At 43.6% G+C, this 25,973-nt stretch overlaps 1 protein-coding gene across 1 annotated transcript in view; it reads left to right on the top strand.

Moving 5' to 3' along the window:
* Positions 1-25,973, top strand: part of cfap299 (cilia and flagella associated protein 299) — a 603,791-nt gene that overhangs the window by 233,786 nt on the left and 344,032 nt on the right. The window lies entirely within an intron of this gene.

The raw sequence follows: 25,973 nt of genomic DNA, 5'->3' as shown, positions 1-25,973 counted from the left end.
CTGTGCCTGTTCTCTGGAATTCTTAACAAAGGACCAGAATTTTTTAGTGGTCCCATGATGCTGTATGTGTTCTTATCTCTTATCAGGCAAAGACATTTAATGCATTAACTATTGATTTTAGACTTCAGATTTGAGAAATCACAACTTTAGAATCTCTGAATTGATGTCAATGCTCATCACTTGTTTCAGATAATACAAATTAACTTTTACAGCAAACATAAAGAAATTGTATACCTAGATCAGCTCATAAACATGGCCTTACAATGTAGAAGTTTGTCTACCTCACTGTCGTCTTATTGTTCCTTGATGTTCTTTCTAAATGCAGCCCTTAATGATCTGAGAACCATCTTTACAGATGATTTCCGCAAGTGCTTCACTTATCAGCCCATTTGTTAATTTCTGCAAATGAGACTATCTGATGACAGAGTAGCTGTTTACTTAAGTTGGTGTCATCAAAAGCCTTCATTCCTAGAATTTCTTTTGCTTTCTTCTAAACTAATAATTCACATTTTAAAATAATAGCCCTTGTGTTTGTTAATATGTGGAAGACAGATGGGTATTTTTAATTCTTTTTTAATGTATGAACTTGCAGAAAGAAATATTACCAGTGTATGGGAACATGAGCCTAACCACCAGACATATGCGCTGATCTTGCGATAAAGTAAGACCCAGATATGACTCCTTTTTTCTTTTACAGTACTTTAGAATGAATTATATGAAATGAACAATAGTGAAGATCTTTTCAGTCTTTTTTGGTAGTCCCAAATGACTAGCTCCCATAATCCTTCCATGCTTTCATAATTTCTTCTTCTGGGCAGAAGATGATGATCTTCTTGGTTGCCAGCTATAATATTTTGTGTCAGACCAACAGAACGGACAGAGCAACTGGTCTGAGTATTTTTTTACTCTCATACAATGGCTGCTACCGCCATAGACTGCTGTGTATGGTAGTCTGTATCTGTAGTGGAAACTCAGCCAATGCCATCTGAGATTGAAAGTCAGATTTGTGACTTGCTTCGCTCTATTTGTAAATCCATCAAATTGTAGAAGCCACAACAACTAATTGGAGTTAAATCCATATTCATCTTTCTAATCAAGTATCCTTTTTCATGTATACTTTTATAACATGTTTATATTTCTTAACTTCAACATCCTGGGGGTCACCATTGACCAGAAGCTTAACTGGACCAGCCATATAAATACTGTGGCTACAAGAGCAGGTCAGAGGCTGGGTATTCTGCGGCGAGTGACTCACTTCCTGACTCCCCAAAGCCTTTCCACCATCTACAAGGCACAAGTCAGGAGTGTGATGGAATACTCTCCATTTGCTTGAATGAGTGCAGCTCCAACAACACTCAAGAAGCTTGACACCATCCAAGATAAAGCAGCCCGCTTGATTGGCACCCCATCCAACACCCTAAACATTCAGTCCCTTCACCACCGGCGCACAGTGGCTGCTGTGTGTACCATCCACAGGATGCACTGCAGCAACTCGCCAAGGTTTCTTCGACAGCACCTCCCAAACTCGCGACCTCTACTACCTAGAAGGACAAGAACAGCAGGCACATGGGAACACCACCACCTGCACGTTCCCCTCCAAGTCACACACCATCTCGACTTGGAAATATATAGCTGTTCCTTCATCGTCGCTGGGTCAAAATCCTGGAACTCCCTTCCTCACAGCACTGTGGGAGAACCGTCACCACACGGACTGCAGCAGTTCAAGAAGGCGGCTCACCACCACCTTCTCAAGGGCAATTAGGGATGGGCAATAAATGCCGGCCTCGCCAGCGACGCCCATATCCCATGAACGAATAAAAAAAAACTTGCTTAGATGAGATCCACTGGTAGTGATATTGAAGCACTACTTTCAGTCAGTCTGTTTAATGGGGTTAATAGATTCCTGTTTTGCCTTGTTTGTGCTTCTAACAAAATATCACAAGTATAAAGTGATATCTATCACTAAAATACAGGCTTGCCTTCCATTTTGGACAGCAGTTGGCTTTTAATTTATTATTTCAGTTGTGCAAACTTTTCAAAAAGAAGGGGAACGCAGTACAGAATTTGGAATGCACAACTATTGAAATGCTAAATTCAGGTCTACGTCCTAGCAGATGGTTCTCTCTTGAAAATACCAGTCACTCTGTTATGAGCCTTTGCAATTCTAAGTTGAGCTTGTAAGTAGGATGCATCCCAAAATATTAGTCAGGGGGCTGGTGACACAGTAAATTTGCTCGCTGTGCTTTCAGTTCTACGATCTTTATTCAAATCCAGTCTTTAGTGGCAAAATTACTCTTATGCACAGGCAGTTCGCTGAATGGAAGTTAATTTTTTTTGCCATTTTTCACATATTCAAAGAAATACACAGCTTTACTCTGTGTGCTTTTTTTCGAAGATGAGTAGCAATAAACTGTGGCTACTATAAACTGTAAGTTCAGATGCATTCAAATCTGTAACATGCAATTGAGTGGCCAATCTAAAAAGCACCTACAAGAATTCTGTTCAACTGAATAAACAGCCATTTAACCATTAATAATAGTGTGGTGTGTGCTGTGGAGTATCCATTTGCTGTGAGAAATATAGGAAGAACACAGAATGAGTGAACTAAGCTTTTTGTATCAAGATCTGAAGGTACATAAGAACATAAGAAAAAGGAGCAGGAGTAGGCCATACGACTCCTCGAGCCTGCACCGCCATTCAATAAGATCCTGGCTGATCTTCTACCTCAACTCCACTTTCCCGCCCTATCCCCATATCCCTTGAATCCCTTAGGTAAAGATAACATCCGTAGAAACATAAAGATGGCCTGAAGGAAAGAATTTCTGCATCAGAGGCTTGTGATCCTATGTTGCTTCCTATAGTGACTGCCAGGCTTCTGCTAACTCCTCAACATTGTCCTCCACCTCTTGCTTCTCTTGTACCATAGTTTGTTGCTACTCATCTTCCACAAAAACATAAACGTATACCTGCTATGTTGTGTAGCATGTAACACACTGCTACCATTCTGCCAACTTTCTGAGGCTTAGAGCATGGCAGTACAGTCCAAATATCGGTCTTGTTATTTGAGCACCCTTTATCTCTGCTCGATTATCCTCCTGCCTTTTGAATGTGTATTGTATGCTACTTGCTTGGAGGTACAGGAGCTGCATAGCAGTGTCATGAGTCACATTTCAAGCAGGTAACTCATACATGCAACAAGCTAAAAATCCAGCTCGTCTGGAATCTTCTAATATGGCTGTTGTGGGCATTCTGTGGAAACACACACAATGGCTTGTCAGTAGTCACACACGATTTGGATGTTCATTGAGTGATATCCTTTTCTGTTGATAAACCCCATAGAATGTTTCTCAAGGGCTTGAAAGACCACAGTCAGTTGTGTCTCATGCTCTACAAATGCCAAATCTTTTGAAAAATTCTGTCAGTCTCTCCCACTGCTGCTGCATGCAAGTGCTGATTCTAATTTATTCACCAACAGGTCATGTGTGTCTGGGTAATGAACCAGTAAGCTGCAAGCTGACAGATCCTTGCCAGCTCCTATTTGGAAGGAGCCTGTGTCAAAAATGTGATTGCAGTTATAGTTTTTTTTTACTGTTACTGGCAGCGTGGTGCTGATATTGGCTTTTTTGCCAGTCTGGTTCCAGGAGATGAGACTCTCCATTTTCCAACGCCGAGATCCCTCGTCTCGGTCAGCACAAAATATTCATCAAAAATGTAAAGGAAATGAACATTGTTTTGATAAAGTAAAAGCATTTACAAAATGCTAGCAATATTTTCTATTACATTGACATGTCCATCTTTTAAGTGCAGGATATATTTTATATAAAAGTTAACCATTACCATCGTGCATTCAAAAATAAGATCAGGATTTTGTATTTCCTTTTGATTGTGGTACAGACACATGGGCCTAGATTTTCCTCTGGGATGGGTTCACCACCGGAGGATCAGTGCTGGATTTCCAATTGCCATCCCAACCCCATCGTGCCTTAATCCATTTTCTTGAGATGGGCCCCATTTACTCTCAGGTGGGATCCCTGTCACAGAGGGAGTCTGCTGCTGCTGGTAAGGAAAATGCTAAAGCAGGACACCTTCTGCTGCGGCATGAAGAGAAGGTGGCTTCCCCATCGGTAGCAGAAGCACTGGAAAGATTTATCCAGATTTTTAATTCAAGGCCTCGAATGGAGATGAGGCCTTCATATGATAAGTCATTAGAGTCAGAAGAAGTAGCCACTACTAGGCCCTCTCTCTCCAACATCAGCATTTGCGAGTTTTCCATCACTGCCTCATAGTTCACTGCCACCCCTCTTTGGTGATCCCTGGGCTCAACAGTAAGGAGGGAAACTGAGCTGGAACATGACCCCTGCCTCCCTGCCATCATTTACAGTGGTAGGACACTCTACGATCAGGAAGACTAACCCCACCTTGTGGGTCGGGGGAGGGAAGGAAATCCAGGTCACCAGTGGAAAAGATGAGGATTCAGTGATGGGTCTCCTTGCTCCATTATAGCAAATGAAAATCCAGGCCATGCTCGCTACTGTGTTCCTTATGTTCTCATTTCATTGTGTATTCTTCAGCATTGTGTTCATATGGAATATTATTTGTAAGGCAAAAATATGTGATGGAAAACATCTGTTTTGCACAAACCTTGTCCTCAAAGGGCTAACCAAAGAAAATTCCAGGAACTCATTAAAGGCAGGCCTGACTCCTTTTTATCAGTGGTATGTGGATATATTTTATAGCACGGGCATTTCTGCATCACCCTTCTTTTGAAATGTATTTTTCCTCTTGTTGCTCCCCCTCTTCCCCTAGGCCCTGTACTGCTCAATACTGTTCAGAGGGTGGGCAGATGGTCTGTTCCCATGCTGCAGTATTTGTGCCTTTGTAATCATCTGCTAGAGCATTTTTGGATGATTCATCCTCTGATTTTTTTTCCCCTCCTTTCCTGTAGGGAAGTGTGTGGCCTTTACTCGACGCCTCCTCCAGATGGCAGGGTGCAGATAAAAAATTCAACTAGTGGGTAACTTTAGGTTCAAACCCATGCCCTACCATTCTGTGCCTTTGGGATGCAAACAACTGCAGTACCTAGCACTGAAGTGTAATAAACAACTCTTTTAGAATCAGCTGAGGTATTTTTGTACAAGTAAAATGTTTTGCTATTTATCCATTGATATTGTAATCATCCATCAATTAGAGCACTCCACATTCAGTCACTCAATGATCAGGTCACCTTCGTAGTGAACACAAAAAAGGAATCAATCACAATACACCTGAAGTAATGATCTGTTAACACTTCTCATGTAGCTAATAACCCACTAAATTGTATAAAGGATAGACTTTCATAGAAGTTACCCAAGCATCTGCCCAAATTCAGCAGAATACTGGTGCGTATCCTGGAGAAACAGCATAAACAGCGGTTTACCCCATTTCTCCAGGGTTTCTGGTCAGTGTTCGCTAAAGTTACAGAAGATGATCAGGAGACCCCCCCACAGAAATAACTGGCATAAAATTCAAAAAGTTCATTCAGTGAGCTTCGTAATGGACAATTTTTGTGAGTAATTAATCAATGGCAAATGCAAAAATCTAATTTTAATGACCACACCCTGGAGGCTATAGTCACCACTGTAATGGAGCAATGTGAGCAGATCTTTGATCGGAAAGAATGGTCCCCAACAATGCAAGTGTGTCAGGAAGTCAGGAGCAGACACATTGTGAGGACCTGTCAGGAAGCTCAAATCATAGAATCATAGAAGTTACAACATGGAAACAGGCCCTTCGGCCCAACATGTCCATGTCGCCCAGTTTATACCACTAAGCTAGTCCCAAATAGAATCATAGAAGTTACAATGAAGTTGCATGACTTAAAAAAGCCCAACATGAATATTACAGTAAAATTGCAGACTGGACATACATAAATATGAAGGAAAATAGAAGTTATTAAAGATACAAGGCTAGAATTTCTTCAGGGGTTCATCATTCGTCCACCGTAACTTCGGCAGAACATTGGTGGAAATCCAAGAAAGCGACGTAAACAATGGTCTCTCGGGATTTCTGCCAATCTTCCACCAAAGTTATGGCTGAGGATCGGGAGAACCCCCACAGAAATTACTGGTGATATACAAAACACTGGAAGCCATTTTCACCTTCACCGCCCAAGTAGTAACCTGATGGAGCAGATCACCCGCCTACCCGTTGTAAAACTCGCCCATTTCCATTCCATTGATTTCAATGGGATTAATTCAGCCGGGTTCTACAATGGACGGATGATCGACTTTGCCAGGTTACTGCCTAGGCAGCGAAGTTATAAACTACCCCCACGGTATTCACGCAGAAAGAAGTTTGCAAGGATGTGATGAATAAAATAGTAGAATGTTATGCAAATTACTTTATACATATCATGGTGGCAAAGAGAATATACCGCAGAAAGGATTCTATGTGCTAAACTTCCATTTAAATCTATGCTACTCTCATATTTACATACAGCGACTGTGAATAAGTGTGCAACAGTTCTTGTAATGATGAACTTTAATTTTTTTACCAGTAGTGAAGAGGGGTTTGGTTTATTGTTTAATAATGATTGCATGTTATAGATTTAGCTAAGTCTATGGTAATGTTTTCACAGCAAATGCAAATAACGTCACTTAATAAGAGACATCATGCTGTTATGGATCAGGTGGCAGGGGGAGAAAGAGGAATGGAATGTAAGCTGTACAGATGTTTCAGTATTTCAACGAACCCAGACAGCGCATCTGTGTTGTAAACCCCAGATACATTTTCATTCCCGCTGTATGTTTCAGTTCACATCATAGATGTTAATGTTTTTTCAATAAGAATACCTAAGACCACCCACTAAAATAAGGTATATTCTACAGTGCCTCTTTAAAGTTGATGTGTTGGCCTATTGAAATACTCTGCCGTCAACAGCAGTGGAAACACTTTCATGTTATGTTTAGTAATGCTGGTTTGTGCATAGCTTTCTACTTTCTGAACTTCTTTTCTCACTCTCAGTGACAGAAGCAGGTATTTCAAACAATGTTTGGTGGTTCTTGTTGTAAAGAATGTAAATATTATGCAATAACATTGTAGCTATTTTCATATTTATATAAATGATTTTTTTAAAACAGAAGCTTCATATGTCCATTACACATTTATAAATATACATCTGTGGGGCAATTAAATAGTAGTATTGTCTGGTTTATTGTGAGAATGGATTCCTGGGAGTCAGTAAAGGGCAATTGTCTAATTTGGTTCAGATAATGTTATTAACTGGTTTCTAACTGCCATCTGAATGCTAAAACTGATTACTGCCTTGAAATCATGTCCTTGCTATCTGTGGTCTGTGTTGTTTGTTTTAAGTGGGAACCTAATTGAATTTTTGGTTATTTTTTGAGCTTGCAGCTCTTTTCTACCCAGACACCAACCATCAGTGTACTCCATGTCCCTCTCGCAAACCGAGATTCACACCAGAGGATTGACATCTTTGATAATATATCAGATTTATCACAAATTGATCTAAAGCTGATTATTAGGAAACTTTTTCTGTCTGATGACTTTAATATCTATTCTTGTATCTTTTATATTATTATTATTTTATTGTTAAAAAAACAATATTGTAACTTAAGTAGGGCTGGTAGGTCCCTTTCCTGAAGGACATTAGCAAACCAGTTGGGTTTTTACAACAATCTAGCAGATTTGATAGTCATTTTATTTAGTATAAGCCCACAAATGACCAGATTTATTGAATTCAATTTCCACAACTTCCCATGGTGGGATTTCAACTCATGACCTCTGGATTGTTAGTCCAATACCATAACTAAAAGGTTGTCCCAGCCTTTTTATTTCAAATTTTTAACAACACAGTTTATTATTGCCACAATAAAGATCAGAAATGGGAATTTCAATGGATATTCCTCTATTTTTATGTTATTTGAAGATGGAAGAAAAGGATGAAAGAAGGGGTTTAAGGCAGTTCAACTGCAGCAAAGGGGGATTGCCTACCCACACAGCCATATGGATAAATCCAGGCACACCTAACTAGGAACATCCAAGGAACATTGTCTTTGCAGGTACCACTTCAGCAGGGAAGTTGGGCTGTCTGTTTGAATCTGGTCTGTGGACTAATGGGTCATAATTTGCTGTGGCAGGGCAGCTAACAGCTTCTGTCATTAGTTAGACTTGCCCTTGCATGTTTAGGTTTTTTAATTTTTTGCATGGCAAGTTGCTGAAAGTGCGAGCTGATAACGTCGCAGCGAGGGAAACAGGGCATCTGGGACCTGAGTGAACAGGGCAAGCAATAGGATATCTCCTTAACCAATCAGATTGAAGGATTGTGAAATAAACGGCATAAGGACTGAGAAGGAAGTATAAATTAGAGTGGGTGAATTCAATGTCAAATCAGGTACAGAAAGAGAAATAAAGAGAGGGAAAGATTTAAAATTTTTTAAATTTTAAGTTTCATGTTTTTAAAATCTCCAACAACAATTAAAACCTGAAGGAATGAGACTCCACACTTGTAGTTAATTTTCAGTGCCAGAGAGGTTGACTGGCAATAATTAACACTTATCACATCATTAAAAGGGTACTTAGACTTGAAATGACTTGACTTAACTTTCTGTGGCGAGTTTAGTTTGTATCTACTGTGCAAATGCAGCAACTTCACACCATTCAACGCATTTCAGTGGAGAGGCAGACAGTGAGATGCTGTTTTCGCGAAGCTAACAGCGGAGTGGCGCAACTCGTACAACAACTTTTGTATATCCACCTTTAACAGTGCATCTGTCTCTCGCCTGAAGTTGCTGTACCATTTGTGTATGAATAACAGTGAGTGCCAATAGTCTCACTGTTATTTTGAGAGCAAAATCTGGCCCAATGTTTGGATCTGGGATAAGGGCTCTTCCCTACCCTTAGGTATCTTTCATGTAGAGTGAAATCAGCTTTAGAAAGATTTGCTCAGTATTATATGCACGGGTTTTCCATATACCTGTCCACCTAAGGGAGGTGAAGCTGTGATGCAGCTGAGACCCTGAAGAACAGAAACCCTCATCACAGTGCTAACGCGTGGTGGCCACAAGGCAAAATTCAAGTTAAGTTTTCAGTTTTCAAAAATGTCATGTCATTTGATCTCCCGCTTCGTGTTCACAGCGCAGCTCTCTTACCTCTTACCAAGATCAGCCATGATCTTATTGAATGGAGGAGCAGGCTCGAGGCCTACACCTGCTCCTTTTTCTTGTGTTCTTATATTCTATGCTCTATCAAACTTCTGCATCAAACTCCAAATAGCTTTAGCAAAAAATAGCAAACACCTTCCAAAGTGCCATCCCACGGAATACAAAGATTTGTGATCCTGGGTCCCCAGCTACTGAATTCTCAATCATGACTTGTCCATTTCAAGAAAGCAAAAGAGCAAAAGAACAAAGTCAAGATGCTGTCACACAAGGAAAGAGGAAAGAAAGGAATGTGTGTCAACCAGGAACTCTCTTGCACATTGAGAAGTCAATTAATGAGTAACACTGATTACAAAATAGCTAGTCCACAAAAGAAGCACATACAAAAGAATTACAGCTTACCAAATAAATTAAAACATAAAATTAAAACCTCGATGTTAACCCCCCAACGACGGGCGGGAGAGTGGTTATAAAGTAAAATCCGCCTAAACTGACCCCCAACACACCGCGCATAGGCCCGTCGCCATTTTTATGGTGGCGGGTATCGGGGCGTCCGAGTGTCCCGCCGCGGAGAGGCGGAATTATTATTAGCATATTGAAATCAGGCTCCAACAGTGCAATTGGGACCGTGATTTGAAATTAACTGCTGCTGCACGGGTTTCCCAGGGTTTGGGAAACTCGACAGTGAAACAGAGGTGGAAGCTGCCGGCTCTCTAAGGTGAGTGGCTCTCTCAGCACCCCTTGTGGGCTAGGAGGAGCAGGAGTGCTCTCTACGGACCCCTCAAGGAAGCCTTCGGCCTCGCCCAGCATACTCCAGCCTCACTCTCACCCACAGCCCTCCCGATTGCCGCCCGGAGCTTCCTCCCCCACCTCCCAATTGCCAACCTCTTCCCCCCCACTCCTTGGGGACGGTCCCCGGCTGTAGCCTCTTGCCGCTAGTTTTCCCTCCCGCCCGCCGGCCAGGCTGTCATTTGGCTGGCTGCCGGGTGGGAGGCCGAGCTACTAGATGCAAATAAGGTCTTGCCGTTAAGATCGGCAGGACCTCCACATCACCAGCCTTGTTGGGCTTATCGGCCATTTTCGGCCTCACCTGCACCCTCCCCACCCAGCCGAAAATATTGGGGCCTTAGTCACTTATACCTATACATTTGTGAAATTGTTTACTTTTAAGTTTTTTTTAAATGAGGAAACATCCATAAGACAATTAATTTGTTACACTCTCAGTTGGGATAGTATCAAAAGTAATTGTAGCGTAAAATGTTGGCATATGTTATACCAAATGTCTGTAGTTAAACATTGTCATAATTGTCAGGCCATTTATGAATTGTATGGATTTTGTTTATATTAATGGCAACAACCATCTCCAACAAGAGAGAGTCGAACCACCTCCCCTTGACATTCAACGGCATTACCATCGCCGAATCCCCCACCATCAACATCCTGGGGGTCACCATTGACCAGAAGCTTAACTGGACCAGCCATATAAATACTGTGGCTACGAGAGCAGGTCAGAGGCTGGGTATTCTGCGGCGAGTGACTCACCTCCTGACTCCCCAAAGCCTTTCCACCATCTACAAGGCACAAGTCAGGAGTGTGATGGAATACTCTCCACTTGCCTGGATGAGTGCAGCTCCAACAACACTCAAGAAGCTCGACACCATCCAAGATAAAGCAGCCCGCTTGATTGGCACCCCATCCACCACCCTAAACATTCACTCCCTTCACCACCGGCGCACTGTGGCTGCAGTGTGCACCATCCACAGGATGCACTGCAGCAACTCGCCAAGGCTTCTTCGACAGCACCTCCCAAACCCGCGACCTCTACCACCTAGAAGGACAAGGGCAGCAGGCGCATGGGAACAACACCACCTGCACGTTCCCCTCCAAGTCACACACCATCCCGACTTGGAAATATATCGCCGTTCCTTCATTGTCGCTGGGTCAAAATCCTGGAACTCCCTTCCTAACAGCACTGTGGGAGAACCGTCACCACACGGACTGCAGCGGTTCAAGAAGACGGCTCACCACCACCTTCTCAAGGGCAATTAGGGATGGGCAATAAATGCCGGCCTTGCCAGCGACGCCCACATCCCGTGAACGAATAAAAAAAAAACTTGCACCTATATAGTGCCTCGAATGTAGAAAATCATCCCAAGGCACTTTATATAAGCGCAAAGAAAAAAATAGATGCTCAAGCAAAGAACGAAAGATTAGGAAGGGTGAACAAAAGCTTGGTCCAAGAGAGAAACAATGGGCTCGATTTTAGCACCCGCGATCGGGTGCGTTCATGGTGGGGGGGCTACGAAAATCGGGGATTCCCGGGCCAGGTCGGGAGCCCGGCTCCAACCCGCCCCATTTCCGGGTTCCCCACTGACGCGCTGACATGCGCGCAGCCCCCGCATGTGGGACTCCCGCCGGCAATTAAAGCCGGCGGGGTGCCACTTAAAGTAATTGAACAGGTACTTCAGGTTGTTTACAGACCTGATTGGCCTGTTATTTTAGCAGGAATGGGAGTTTGCAACTGACTGGGACTGTTTCCTGTACTGGGGGAAACACTCCCAGTTCAAATGGACGTGTTGCAGCCATCAGCCTGTGGCAGCTGCAAAGGTCGATTTGACAGGTGGGGGGAGGAGACCCTCACTCATTGCAGGAGGCCACTCTGTCACTTTGGACAAAGTTTGGCCTCCACCACCCTCCTCCTAACAACAAAATTCACCAACTTGCACACTTACCCCAGGGTCCAGAGACATGTACCTACCTTGCGGACCCCCTCAGATGTACATCATCTGGATGGGGGCCGCCGTAGCTGCAGTTATGACCTCCTTGGAGGGCGAACAGCATCACCAGCCTCGCCGGCCACGCCGTCTACCTCTGACACGTGGAGCTCCACAACACAGTGCTGTGACACATCCACCTGTACAGCAGGAGGGAGGGCAACCCCAGAGAGAGATGCGTCGCAGAGGGCACTACCCTCGCCACAGGTCCATAGACCGAGGCTCAGCTTCCTGGACCTCTCTGAGCAGCAGTGCAGATGGAGGCTCAGAGTCACTCGACATGTAGTCGTGGACATCTGCAGCCTCCTTCATGCCGAGCTGTTCCCGGCTGGCCCGATCACCATCTTCTTACCTGTCGCTGTCAAAGTCACCACTGCCCTCAACAACTTCTCCTCCGCATCCTTCCAGGGTGCCACCGGGGACATCGCTGATGTCTCTGAGTCGTTTGCACAAAAAGAGCCCTGCAAATACACCCACACCCACTCTGCAGTGACACAATGGGTGGCATCAGTTGTGGGTCTTCATTGTGATCCTCATGAAAGGGCATTATTGCACAAACCAGACAAGATTCGCAAAGACGTGGCAGTAGCGGTGACAATAGTTGATCAGAAATTAAATATAAGTAAAAACCATGACAAACCCTCAAACACCCTTGTGCATCCCCTTCATGCTCACGACACGTTTGCCTTAAGCTGCCTACTGCACATATGTGATGCATGCCCTGTGGCTGCAGCACAGGTAGTGGCAGGTTGAGTGAGGCTGACTGTGAAAGAGATGCATGAGAGGGTGAGTATGAGATAGAGCCATGAGATTGTATGAGGATTGGGTTGAGTGGTAGTGGCGGGATGAGTACTGGTGAGGTGAGTAAGTGCAAGTAAGATGAGGATGAGGTTTGAGTGGGTGTGAGGGGTGATGTGACAGAGTAGTGTTGGCAGTGCAGAAGGAGGTGTGGGGTGGGGGCGGTGATGTGGCAGATGGAGTGTAGGGGAATGAGTAAGTGTACTCACTTTGGCTGACCTACTTAGGTCATTGCAGTGCCTCCTGCACTGTATGGAGGTGCGCGATATGTTGGTGGTGCTGGTGACCTGCTCTGCCACCTCGAGCCAGGCCTTCTTGGTGGCAGAGGCTGGCCGCTTCCTCCCGCCCGCCGGGGGGAGGATCTCTGTCCACCCCCTCCTCCTCACCCCATCCAATAAGAGCTGGAGTGAGGCATCATTAAACCTGGGAGCAGCCTTCCCCCTGGGCTGCTCCATGCTGTCATTTTTCCTATTTCTTGCAGCATCAGTCAGTGGAGGACTGCCCCTTTAAATAGAGCTCCTCCAGCTGACAGACCTTACTGTGCATGTGCAGTCCGCCTGCCGCGCAGCTTGGCAGCGGGTAACCTGGAACAACAGGTAAGTGGATCCAATCAGCCTGCAATTGCGCGCGGAGCAGACTGATTTCACCGGGCGCGTTACCCACGTGTCCAATCGACCCCCCGCCGTGAACCCGCCGCCATGGTAATATCGGGCCCAATATATTATTTCATTTTTTAGTAACAATTTCTACTTTTGAAACTCAGTACTGATTTTGAGGTCTGTGTTTCATCTAAAAAGCTAAAGACAAAAAAAAATCAAATAAATGAACACTGAACAATGGGAATACTCAATGCAGTGCATATACAGTATCACAGCTCCAAGCACTAGAATACACTTTATTCCTTAAAAGCTTCTTTGGTGGCTTCAGTGTCAACGGTAATATTTAACCTCTTGAAGTTTTATTCTAACATCACTGGAAATTTAGTAATTTGATCCTGATTCAAGAGCAACAAATTCTGTAGATACCTAGATTTAAAACTTGGGGTTTTGTTCATTTAGTTTTTGTAGCAAGAACGTGTACATGCAAAAAAAAAATGAGAATAAGCGAATGATGGAGGTTTGAAGATTCTACTAGAGAAGCTTCTAGGTTGAAAACAGCTTGTGCCCTGGCCTATAGGAAATGTAACTGTGGTTTACTGAAGTTTGACACACTAAAATTATGGAACAAATTATTAAATTTGGCATAAGATCACAGATTGCAAAATTGCATCCTGTAGCACAACATTTTGCATTTTTAGGAAAGTACTATTTAATTAGTAGGCCTGTCAGGTTTATTATTGTCATCTTCCTCTGTCTCATACCGGCATATTATAGTGAATATCTGTAAGTTTCCTATAACTGCCATCTAAATACTCCTTGTTGGCATTTCTTGCTGAGATTTGGTCACATCTGATCACTATGGAATAACATTTTGCAGTGTTGGTGATAGTACATGTAAACAATTTAATGAATTCTAGTCAGTGTAATTTCCATACATACGAACTCACATGTACTTTTGCATCTTGAAAATACTGTTACATTCAGCCAGGCCCAGTGTCATTTAAACTTTTTAAATTAACGACGGAGTAAAGATCATAGTACCATCATGTGATACAGCACAAAAGGAGGCCATTCGACCAATTGTGCCTGTGCCGGCTCCTTGGTAGAGCTATCCAATTAGGCCCACTCCCCTGCTCTTTCCCCATAGCCCTGTAATATTTTTCCCTTCAAGTATTTATCCAATTCCCTTTTGAAAGTTATTATTGAATCTGCATCCACCACCCTTTCAGACAGTGCATTCCAGATCATAACAACTCGCTGCATAAAAAAGTGTTTCCTCATTTCATTAAAGCACTTCCTGCACTGCAGCCAAGACTGGAGCACCACGCTCCTGCTGCTCACCACCTCCAGCCATGCCTTTTTGGCGGCAGAACCAGGTTTCTTCCTCCCATCACTGGGGTAAATTATTTCCCTCCTGGTCCTCACTGCACCCAGCAGTACTTCAAAGGAACCATCTGTGAACCAGGGTGCTGCCTTTGCTCTCTTTGAATCTGTAGCTTAATTTCATTCTTTCTTCTCCAAAATCCATTTTGCATTGGCCCTTTAAATAGTGGACTTCAGATCGCATCATGCGGGTGTACATTACGCCCGCCACGCAGCTTGGAGCCGGCGCGGACACGATGGGCCGAATGGCCCCCTTCTGAGCTGTATCTTTTCTATGGTTCTATGGTTTTGGAACCCAGAAGCTAAAATATTTGGCTTCAATTATGTTGTGATTGCAGATTCCGACAAGCTCACTTCACATCTGAGCATCCCACCTGAAAATCTACACCTCCGCTCTCTTCCCGGATCCAGGTAAAAATCATGCTCCTAGTCTCTTTCGGCATGTTTATTGGTAAACTAAAAAACTTTGGCGCCAAATTCCGTGCTTTCTTTTAGGGCAGAGTTTTCTCGTAACCAGCTTGTTTGGCTAATATCTGGTATGTGAACCCTTTCTCTGTGGTATACTTGTTATTAAAAGTTCTGTTTTAGGTTTTAGAAGATGATTTTTATCTTTTGCTGGATTGTAGTTGAAGCAAATACTGGGAGCAATTGTTTTAAAAATTGGGCAATTGCGCAATCACATGCAAAATCTGTAACAGTCAGCATGGATTTGTTAAGGGAAGGTCATGTCTGACTAATTTGATTGAATTTTTTGAGGAGGTAACAAGGAGGGTCGATGAGGGTAGCGCATTTAATGTGTACATGTATTTTAGCAAGGCTTTTGACAAGGTCCCACATGGCAGACTGGTCAAAAAAGTAAAAGCCCATGGGATTCAGGAGAAAGTGGCTAGTTAGATCCAAAATTGGCTCAGTGGCAGGAAGCAGAGGGTAATGGTTGATGGGTGTTTTTGCGAGTGGAAGGCTGTTTCCAGTGGGGTTCCGCAAGGCTCAGTGCTAGGTCCCTTGCTTATTGTGGCATATGTTAATGATTTGGATTTGAATGTGGGGGGCTTGATCAATAAGTTTTGCGATGATATAAAAATTGGCCATGTGGTTGATAGTGAGGTGGAAAGCTGTAGACTGCAGGAAGATATCAATGGACTGGTCAGGCGGGCAGAAAAGTGACAAATGGAATTCAATCCAGAGAAGTATGAGGTAATGCATTTGTGGAGGGCAAATAAGGCAAGAGAGTACACTATAAATGGGAGGATACTGAGAGGTGCAGAGGAACAAAGGTACCTTGGAGTGCATGTCCACAGATCCCTGAAGGTAGCAGGACAGGTAGATAAGGTGGTTAAAAAGGCATATGGGATACTTTCCTTTATTAGCTGAGGAATAGAGTATAAGAGCAGGGAGGTTATGCTAGAACTGTATAAAACATTGGTTAGGCCACAGCTTGAGTACTGCAGTACAGTTCTGGTCACTACATTGCAGGAGAGATGTGATTGCACTAGAGAGGGTACAGAGGAGATTTATGAGGATGTTGCCGGGGCTGGAGAATTTTAGCTATGAGAAAAGATTGGATAGGCTGGAGTTATTTTCTTTGGAACAAAGGAGGCTGAGGGGAGATTTAATTGAGGTATATAAAATTATGACAGGACTAGATAGAGTGGATAGGGAGGACCTATTTCTCTTAGCAGAGGGGTCAGTGACAAGGGGGCATGGATTTAAAGTAATTGGTAGAAGGATTAGAGGGGAGCTGAGGAGAAAATGTTTCACCCAGAGGGTGGTGGGGGTCTGGAATTCACTACCTGAAAGGGTGATAGAGGCAGAAACTCTCAACTCATTTAAAAAGTACATGGATGTGTACTTGAAGTGCTGTAACCTACAGGGCTACAGACCAAGAGCTGGAAAGTGGGGTTAAGCTGGATAGCTCTTTTTCGGCCGGCATGGACACGATGGGCTGAATGGCCTACTTCTTCGCCGTAACTTTCTATGATTCTATGACATTTATTGCTTGCTGTAGGTACTGTACTTTGCATTATTCTGGATGGAGAGTCATGTTAATAGAGAGATTTGACACTTCAATTGAACAATAACAGTCCTACTTCTGTTCAGAGAAGTAAAAATCCTAATTTTCATACAAAAGAACTGTACTCTACAGTGGCAGAAAGGATACACAGCTCACAGGTGTTGTTTTGTATTCTGTTTAAATATATCACTTTAGAAAAAAAAGTTTTAATCTGTCTAAAAGGGTAATGTTTCCCACTGTATTTTTGGACCTCTACTGTTTTCCTTGCGCCCATATATTTTGGCTGAGATTTATACATGTGAATGGGAGCACAAGGTAGTGGGTGTAAAGATCAAATAAGGAAAGGGGACGGGTTCATCTCCTGTGCCAAATTTTCTCCAAGGCATACTGTGTACACAGTTCAGATTTAGGTGAGCCTAGGACTAAACTACACACATTGCTAGGGGATCAAATTATATTTAAAACAAAAAAAGAAACTTCCTCATGTCTGTGGCAGAACAAGAGCACTGGCACTGAACCGGACAATAAATTTTTAAGCAAACTTCAACAAATAAAATTAATGACAGTGGAGGATATTCCTTTAACTGCTGGAGATTTTTGCCATTTTGTGCATAAATTGCACATATGACAGGCAGCAATACCTAAACCATACGTGGTATTAATTTAAAGACATTAAATTGGCTCATTCACAGTGTATGTTGTGTGCACGGCCAGAACTGGCATTTAATTAGAAGTGTGCATGCGGGCCTATTTGTACAACTGTGGGCCTGAATGTGTATTTGTGAATACAGAAGGAAAATATATTCCAAGATGATGAAGTGAGGAATAGATTAAGCACTGCCAAAGACTTGGTGACATTTTGTTTATCTTACCTAGCAAAAATAAGATTATTATTAAGGTTAAGAAAATGTAACATTAGTAGTTTCATTTCTGAGGTCCTAAAAGAAAGAACAAACAAGGCCTGTACCTTGGGGTTTTATGACAGAGTGCCTTTATTGTAGAACTGCCAGATTAGGGCCACAATAACCATAGCCTCAAAACTTAGAGTAGCTCTTTCTGTTTGTAGCCTGAATGTTATGAACTATGGGGTATATTTTTTCTCTGTTGGTAAAGTTAAGAAAGAAATTAACTTAGTTAACTGTCACCGATAATTACTGTTTAGTAGAGGAATTGTATTAAACTTCAAACAGACACAGAGGAAAATATATGTACAGTGTACAACGTACACTTGTAATGATCACCACTTGTGAACAGGCTGAAATCCTGTTTCCCAAAACCAGGGTGAGCCTTTTTGCAGATTTTTCTTTGGTTGTTTTGATCAGTTTGTGTTGGACTCCTGTGATGCCCTGCAGGACTACTCAGCATTAACTGGCAATTTGAACAACTGAGTTCTGAACAAACTGGCACTCTGAGAGGTTTCAGTTTTAAGCTTAGAATCCGACATTCTATACTCACCTAATGATTACTTATTCAGCACACAGTTGAACTGCTTTGCTGTTTAAATTGCTGGTTAACACTGAGCAATGCTGAGCAAACCAGGACTCTGAGTGGCTTCTTAAGATTTAATTTATCTTACAGTGTTATAAAGAATATATCTGGCATAAATATGTTCATGGGTCTTCCACTTAATACTCACGTAATGGTTGTTCTGGCATCACACGGCTGAGCTGCAGTACACAGCTGTAATGACCAGCCAGTTATAAGCCCCAATTTCAACCGGGAGCTGGAATCAAGTGATAGAGTAGGTGAGGTGAGGCCTGGGCGATTTTAACTCCTTGGCTTTGTCTGCATGCTGCCTGTCAGCTGCCTGCCTGAAACAGTTGTAAACAATTTTTCCAACACCAAGTTATAGTCCAACGATTTTATTTGAAATTTACAAGCTTTCGGAGGCTTGCTCCTTCCTCAGGTAAATGTCAGGAACTCCTCGAAGCCTACGCATTTATAAATCACAGAACAATACATGGTGATTACAGATAGTCTTTGCAACTGCCCGTTGCCAAGGCAATCACCGTGTTCAGACAGAGAGGTGTTACCTACAGAGCCCCCGAATATACATTCAACAAAAAAAAACAAACAGGAAAAAAAAACAGAGAGAGAGAGGCAGAAACATCCGGAAGGCAGAGAAAGCCAGCAAATGACCCATTATATTAAAAACAGATAGCTTTTGTTCGCTGGTGGGCTTACGTGTAGCGTGACATGAACCCAAGATCCCGGTTGAGGCCGTCCTCATGGGTGCGAACATCATGCCTGAAACAGGTGGGAAGTGGCAGATGGCTAACGGGTGGAAGCAGAATTTTGGGCAGCAGCTGGCCGGCACCAAAGGAATGAGAACACAAGACAGCAGTATGAGTGGGGATTGAATGCTGATGTGCTACCTACCCAGCGGCGGTTAAGAAGAAGACGTCCCCGTGGCTTTGGAATCATCAGATCCAGATCTCATAGATACTCACCTGAAAAGAAGGATGTTCAAGGAACAGCACATCTAAGTGCAAACTCTTACATCAGTGTCTGAGGATGTGTGGCAATTGACAGACGTGACTCTGTAGTCCACAGTCCTCAATTGTGGGAACATTGGGGAAGCTTTTTCTTCATTACAGGAATCAATAGATTCTGTGGCAGCTTCACTGGAATCTGTGACAGCCTGTTGCCTCAGAAGCAGCCTGGGACTAGTCAGTGGCCAAGAAATTTGGTCTAATATGGCGGGCAGGAAGCATGCACACATTTCCAGCTGGAAGGGCGCTGCCCGCCATATTGATTAAGGTGGATGTGTTGAAGCCAGGACTTACATTCCTTGCCTGTCTGTGATTTTGCAAATGAGCTGACTCTGGGAATTGCGGCCCCATCAACATCAGAGCCAATCAGCTTTACTTCCAGTGGTGCAGCAGCCACCCCAATAGTTATAGGTTAGTTTCTTCCATTTTACTTTTAATTTTATAAAACTAGGGGTTAAGCGAGAGCCTGATAGTGAGTCCTATAAAAGTAGAGGTCGGGATTTTCTGCTTTTGTAGCTTTCCAGCGTATGATTTTCTGCCCTTGAAAATGAATGGGCGGAAAATCGCAGGCCAGGGCTTGCAGAAGTGGCAAATCCTGGCCGGTCTCCGTGAACTGTGTAAATAATTGTGGGTTGTCATTTAGCTTGCCTTTTATTTCATTCCTTTGTTGGCTTTCTTGGTTTAAACAATGTTCAAAAAAGTTTTTTTTACTGATTCTCTTAGAATTTATCTGGGTGACTTGTTTTTCTCAATTATTTTCTCCCTTTTTTATACTAAAAGTAAAACTTGCATAATCCTGAAGATTTAACAGAACTGAAGTTTGGAAAAGAAAGTTCATAGCAGAATAATTTCATTTTTACTGCTTCAAAGCCAAGCAATATGTTAAAGGAAAACTAGCTAAGAAAGTTACTGAAGTTTGTTTAAACTTGAACTCAACTATTATTCTCTTTTAATTTTATTTCATTTCACTATATCTTATTCCAGACTGAATGAATGTTTAGCGAATAAATGTTTAATGCATTTCCGTAAAATTCTTCTGTTTGTTATTTTCATAGAATCATAGAATGATACAACACAGAAGGAGGCCATCAGCGCATCGTGCCTGTGCCGGCTCTTTGAAAGAGCTATCGAATTAGTCCCACCCCCTTGCTCTTTCCCCATAGCCCTGCAGAATTTTCCTCTTCATGTATTCCTCCAATTCCCTTTTGAAAGTTATTATTGAATCTGCTTTCACCACCCTTTCAGGCAGTGCATTCCAGATCATAACAACTCACTGCGTAAAAAATGTTTTCCTCATGTCACCTCTGGTTCTTTTGCCAAATATCTTAAATTTGTGTCCTCGACCCTTCTGCCACTGGAAACAGTTTTTCCTTATTAATTCTATGAAAACCCTTCATGATTTTGAACACCTCTATCAAATTTCCCCTTAAACTTCTCTGCTCTAAATGAGTGGTTTAACAGTTCAATTAAAATGGTACACAGAGTAATGTTACACAAATGCGTTAAGCACTCATGCGCTAAAATTTCTACTGTATCTTTGCCGATAAAACTAGCAAGCATGAACAAAATTACATTGGGGGTAAATGGAAATGAAAATCGGGAGAGATATAAAACAGGCTGCCAATTTGCTATTGCCCATTTTACAGTGTCGCACAAAGTCAAAATTATCACTTGTAGGAAGGGAGTGGTGGAGGAACTGAGAACCACTACCTACACATTAGTCCTCTTCAAGTACACATCCAATTGCCTTTTGAAAGTTCCTATGGAATTTGCTTCCACCACCCTTTCAGGTAGTGCGATCTAGATCTTAACAATCCTCTGTATGAAAACATTTCTCCTAATTTCCTCTCTAGTTCTTTTGGCAATTATTTGAAATCTATGACCTCTTGTTACTGACCCACTTGCCAGAGGAAACAGTTTCTCTCTATTTGTTCTATCAAAACCCCTCATTATTTTGAATACCTCTATCAGGTCACCCTTTAACCTTCTCTGCTCGAAGGAGAACAATCCCAGCTTCTCCAATTTCTCCACATAACTGAAGTCCGTCATCCCTGGTATCAAACCTGGTAAACCTCCTCTGTACCCTTTCCAAGGCCTTAACATCCTTCCTGAGGTGCTGTGCCCAGAATTGTACAAAATACTCCAGTTGAGGCCTAACTATTTGTAAAGGCTTAGCATGATTTCTTTATTTTTGTATTCAAAGCCAAGTATCCCATACGCTTTCTTAAAGTTCACCCCCAATGTAATTTTGTTCATGCTTGCTAGTTTTATCGGCAAAGATACAGTAGAAATTTTAGCGCATGAGTGCTTAACGCATTTGTGTAACATTACTCTGTGTACCATTTTAATTGAACTGTTAAACCACTCATTTAGAGCAGAGAAGTTTAAGGTGAGATTTGATAGAGATGTTCAAAATCATGAAGGGTTTTCATAGAGTTAATAAGGAAAAACTGTTTCCAGTGGCAGAAGGGTCGAGGACACAAATTTAAGATATTTGGCAAAAGAACCAGAGGCGACATGAGGAAAACATTTTTTACTTATCAACTTGCCCTGTCACCTTCAATGAATATGCCTTGAGTATGCACCCCCAGGTACCTCTGCTCTTGCATAGTGGTTATGTTATTGGACTATTAATCCAGAGGCCTGGACTAATAATCTGGAGTCATGAGCTCAAATCCCGCCACGGCAGCTGGAGAATTTAAATTCAGTTAATTAAATAAAATCTGGAATTAAAATACTAGTATCAGTCATGGTGGCCATGAAACTACCAGATTGTCGTAAAAAAAACATCCGGTTCTCTAATATCCTTTAGGGAAGGAAACCTGCCGTCCTTACCCGGTCTGGCCTATATGTGACTCAGCAATGTGGTTGATTCTTAATTGCCCTCTGAAATGGCCTAGCAAGTCACTCAGTTGTACAAACTTGCTAAAAAAAGTCATAGTAAGGATAAAACCGGATGGACCACTAGGCATCGGACACGACAAAGGCAAACCAAGCCCAGTCAACCCTGCAAAGTCCTCCTCACTAACATCTGGGAACTTGTGCCAAAATTGGGAGAGCTGTCCCGCATGGCTAGTCAAGCAACAGCCTGACATAGCCATACTCACAGAATCATACCTTTCAGCCAACGTCCCAGACTCTTCCATCACCATCCCTGGGTATGTCCTGTCCCACCAGCAGGACAGACCCACCAGAGGTGGCGGTACAGTGATATACAGTCAAGAAGGAGTGGGCCTGGGAGTCCTCAACATTGACTCTGGACCCCATGAAATCTCATGGCATCAAGTCAAACATGGGCAAGGAAACCTCCTGCTGATTACCACCTACTGTCCTCCCTAAGCTGATGAATCAGTCCTCCTCCATGTTGAGCACCACTTGGAGGAAGCACTGAGGGTAGCAAGGGCACAGAATGTACTCTGGGTGGGGGACTTCAATGCACCATCGAGCTGGCCGAATCCTGAAGGACATAGCTGCCAGACTGGGCCTGCGGCAGGTGGCGAGTGAACCAATACGAGGGAAAAATTTACTTGGCCTCGTCCTCACCAATCTACCTGTCGCAAATGCATCTGTCCATGACAGTATTAGTAGGAGTGACCACTGCACAGTCCTCGTGGAGACGAAGTCCCGTCTTCACACTGAGGACACCATCCAACGTGTTGCGTGGCACTATCACCGTGCTAAATGGGACAGATTCAGAACAGACCTAGCAGCTCAAAACTGGGCATGCATGAGGCGCTGTGGGCCATCAGCAGCAGCAGAATTGTATTCCAGCACAATCTGTAATCTCGTGGCCTGGCATATTCCTCACTCTACCATTACCAACAAGCCAGGGGATCAACCCTGGTTCAATGAGGAGTGTAAAAGACCATGCCAGGAGCAGCACCAGGTGTACCTAAAAATGAGGTGCCAACCTGGTGAAGCTATAACTCAGGACAACATGCATGCTAAACAGCAGAAGCAATATGCTATAGACAGAACTAAGCGATTCCATAACCAACGGATCAGATCAAAGCTCTGCAGTCCTGCCACATCCATTCGTGAATGGTGGTGGACAATTAAACAACTAACAGGAGGAGGAGGCTCTGTAAACATCCCCATCCTCAATGATGGCGGAGTCCAGCATATATGTGTAAAAGACAAGGCTGAAGGGTTTGCAACCATCTTCAGCCAGAAGTGCCGAGTGGATGATCCATCTCGGCCTCCTCCTGATATCCCCACCATCACAGAAGCCAGTCTTCAGCCAATTCGATTCACTCCACGTGAAATCAAGAAACGGCTGAGTGCACTGGATACAGCAAAGGCTATGGGCCCCGACAACATCCTGGCTGTAGTGCTGAAGACTTGTGCTCCAGAACTAGCTGCGCCTCTAGCCAAGCTGTTTCAGTACAGCTACAACACTGGCATCTACACGACAATGTGGAAAATTGCCCACGTATGTCCTGTCCACAAAAAGCAGGACAAATCCAATCCGGCCAATTACCGCCTTGACAGTCTACTCTTAATCTTCAGCAAAGTGATGGAAGGTGTCGTCGACAGTGCTATCAAGCGGCACTTACTCACCAGTAACCTGGTCACCGATGCTCAGTTTGGGTTCCGCCAGGACCACTCTGCTCCAGACCTCTTAACAGCCTTGGTCCAAACATGGACAAAAGAGCTGAATTCCAGAGGTGAGGTGAGATTCCCTTGACATCAAGGCAGCATTTGACCGAGTGTGGCACCAAGGAGCCCTATTAAAATTGAAGTCAATGGGAATCAGGGGGGAAACTCTCCAGTGGCTGGAGTCATACCTAGCACAAAGGAAGATGGTAGTGGTTGTTGGAGGCCAATCATCTCAGCCCCAGGACATTGCTGCAGGAGTTCCTCAGGGCAGTGTTTTAGGCACAACCATCTTCAGCTGCTTCATCAATGACCTTCCCTCCATCCTAAGGTCAGAAATGGGGATGTTCGCTGATGATTGCACAGTGTTCAGTTCCATTTGCAACCCCTCAGATAATGAAGCAGTCTGTGCCCGCATGCAGCAAGACCTGGACAACATCCAGGCTTGGACTGATAAGTGGCAAGTTACATTCACTCCAGACAAGTGCCAGGCAATGACCATCTCCAACTAGAGAGTGTCTGACTACCTCTCCTTGACATTCATTGGCATTACCATCGCCGAATCCCCCACCATCAACATCCTGGTGGTCACCATTGACCAGAAACTTAACTGGACCAGCCATATAAATACTGTGGCTACAAGAGCAGGTCAGAGGCTGGGTATTCTGTGGCGAGTGACTCACCTCCTGACTCCCCAAAGCCTTTCCACCATCTACAAGTCACAAGTCAGGGGTGTGATGGAATACTCTCCACTTGCCTGGATAAGTGCAGCTCCAACAACACTCAAGAAGCTCGACACCATCCAGGACAAAGCAGCCCGCTTGATTGGCACCCCATCCACCACCCTAAACATTCACTCCCTTCACCACCGGCGCACTGTGGCTGCAGTGTGTACCATCCACAGGATGCACTGCAACAACTCACCAAGTCTTCTTCAACAGCACCTCCCAAACCCGCGACCTCTACCACCTAGAAGGACAAGAGCAGCAGGCACATGGGAACAACACCACCTGCACATTCCCTTCCAAGTCACACACCATCCCGACTTGGAAATATACTGCCGTTACTTCATCGTCACTGGGTCAAAATCCTGGAACTCCCTTCCTAACAGCACTGTGGGAGAACCTTCACCACACGGACTGCAGCGGTTCAAGGCGGCAGCTCACCACCACCTTCTCAAGGGCAATTAGGGAGGGGCAATAAATGCTGGCCTCGCCAGCGACGCCCACATCCCATGAACGAATGAAAAAAAAACCCTCAAAACAGTACCATTTAGATTTTACTGCCTCTCCATATTGTTCCTCCCAAAGTGCATCACTTCACACTTCTCCGCATTAAATTGCATTTGCCATGTGTGTCTGTCCATTTCACCAGTCTGTCTATGTCCTCCTGAAGTCTGCTATTATCCTCTTCACTATTTACTACATTTCCAAGTTTTGTATCATCCGTAAACTTTGAAACTTCATGTTTGAGCTTTCTGATTGATTTCAATACAGGTTCCCATCTCCCGTTCATGGTTGCTTCTTTTCACAGCAGAACCAATTAGATAATAGGGGAAAAACTTAGCTCCCTTTCAGCTCTCATGATGCCTTCCTCTTCAAATCTGCAGGAGGAAGAAGGCAGCTGCTGAACTGCCTGGAAAATTTATATTTTTTTCACAAAACCTCTTCCTATTGCTCCTGGGGCCACGCCCAAAGAAAAATTCCATGGGCCATTTGATGATTAAACCTTCAAGACCCTCTCCTGTTAAACACTAAATGCCAGGGCCTAACAGGCAACCTTGGTTTCCAGTTTTGAAATAAAAGAAATGACAAGCAAGACAGCGGAAGCATATTTTCTAGCTCCATCTGTCCCCCCCGTCCAACAGAAAGCCATCATGGGGCCGGGAAACCAAGGCATTGAGTTAATTTACAATGATTGTTCAGCAAATGAAGTTCTGCCAAAATTGAATTTAGTGTTGGTACAACCCATCCAAGGAAGCTATTGGTATCAAACTGTATGGGGTTAAATTGGTTGGTGTAGCTCCCATTTTTCAGTCAATATGTGGCCTCCTAAAGCACCAGAATGGGGGGCAGGAAGCGTGCATACACTTTCGGCCGCAAGTGCGCCGCCCACCATATTGGGTATGGATAAACAAGAGGTCCTTTACCCACTCCTGAAGC

The sequence above is a fragment of the Heptranchias perlo genome, chromosome 1 (genome assembly GCF_035084215.1).
Source record: "Heptranchias perlo isolate sHepPer1 chromosome 1, sHepPer1.hap1, whole genome shotgun sequence".
Taxonomy (NCBI): domain Eukaryota; kingdom Metazoa; phylum Chordata; class Chondrichthyes; order Hexanchiformes; family Hexanchidae; genus Heptranchias; species Heptranchias perlo.
This window is presented reverse-complemented; position numbering and strand designations above follow the sequence as displayed.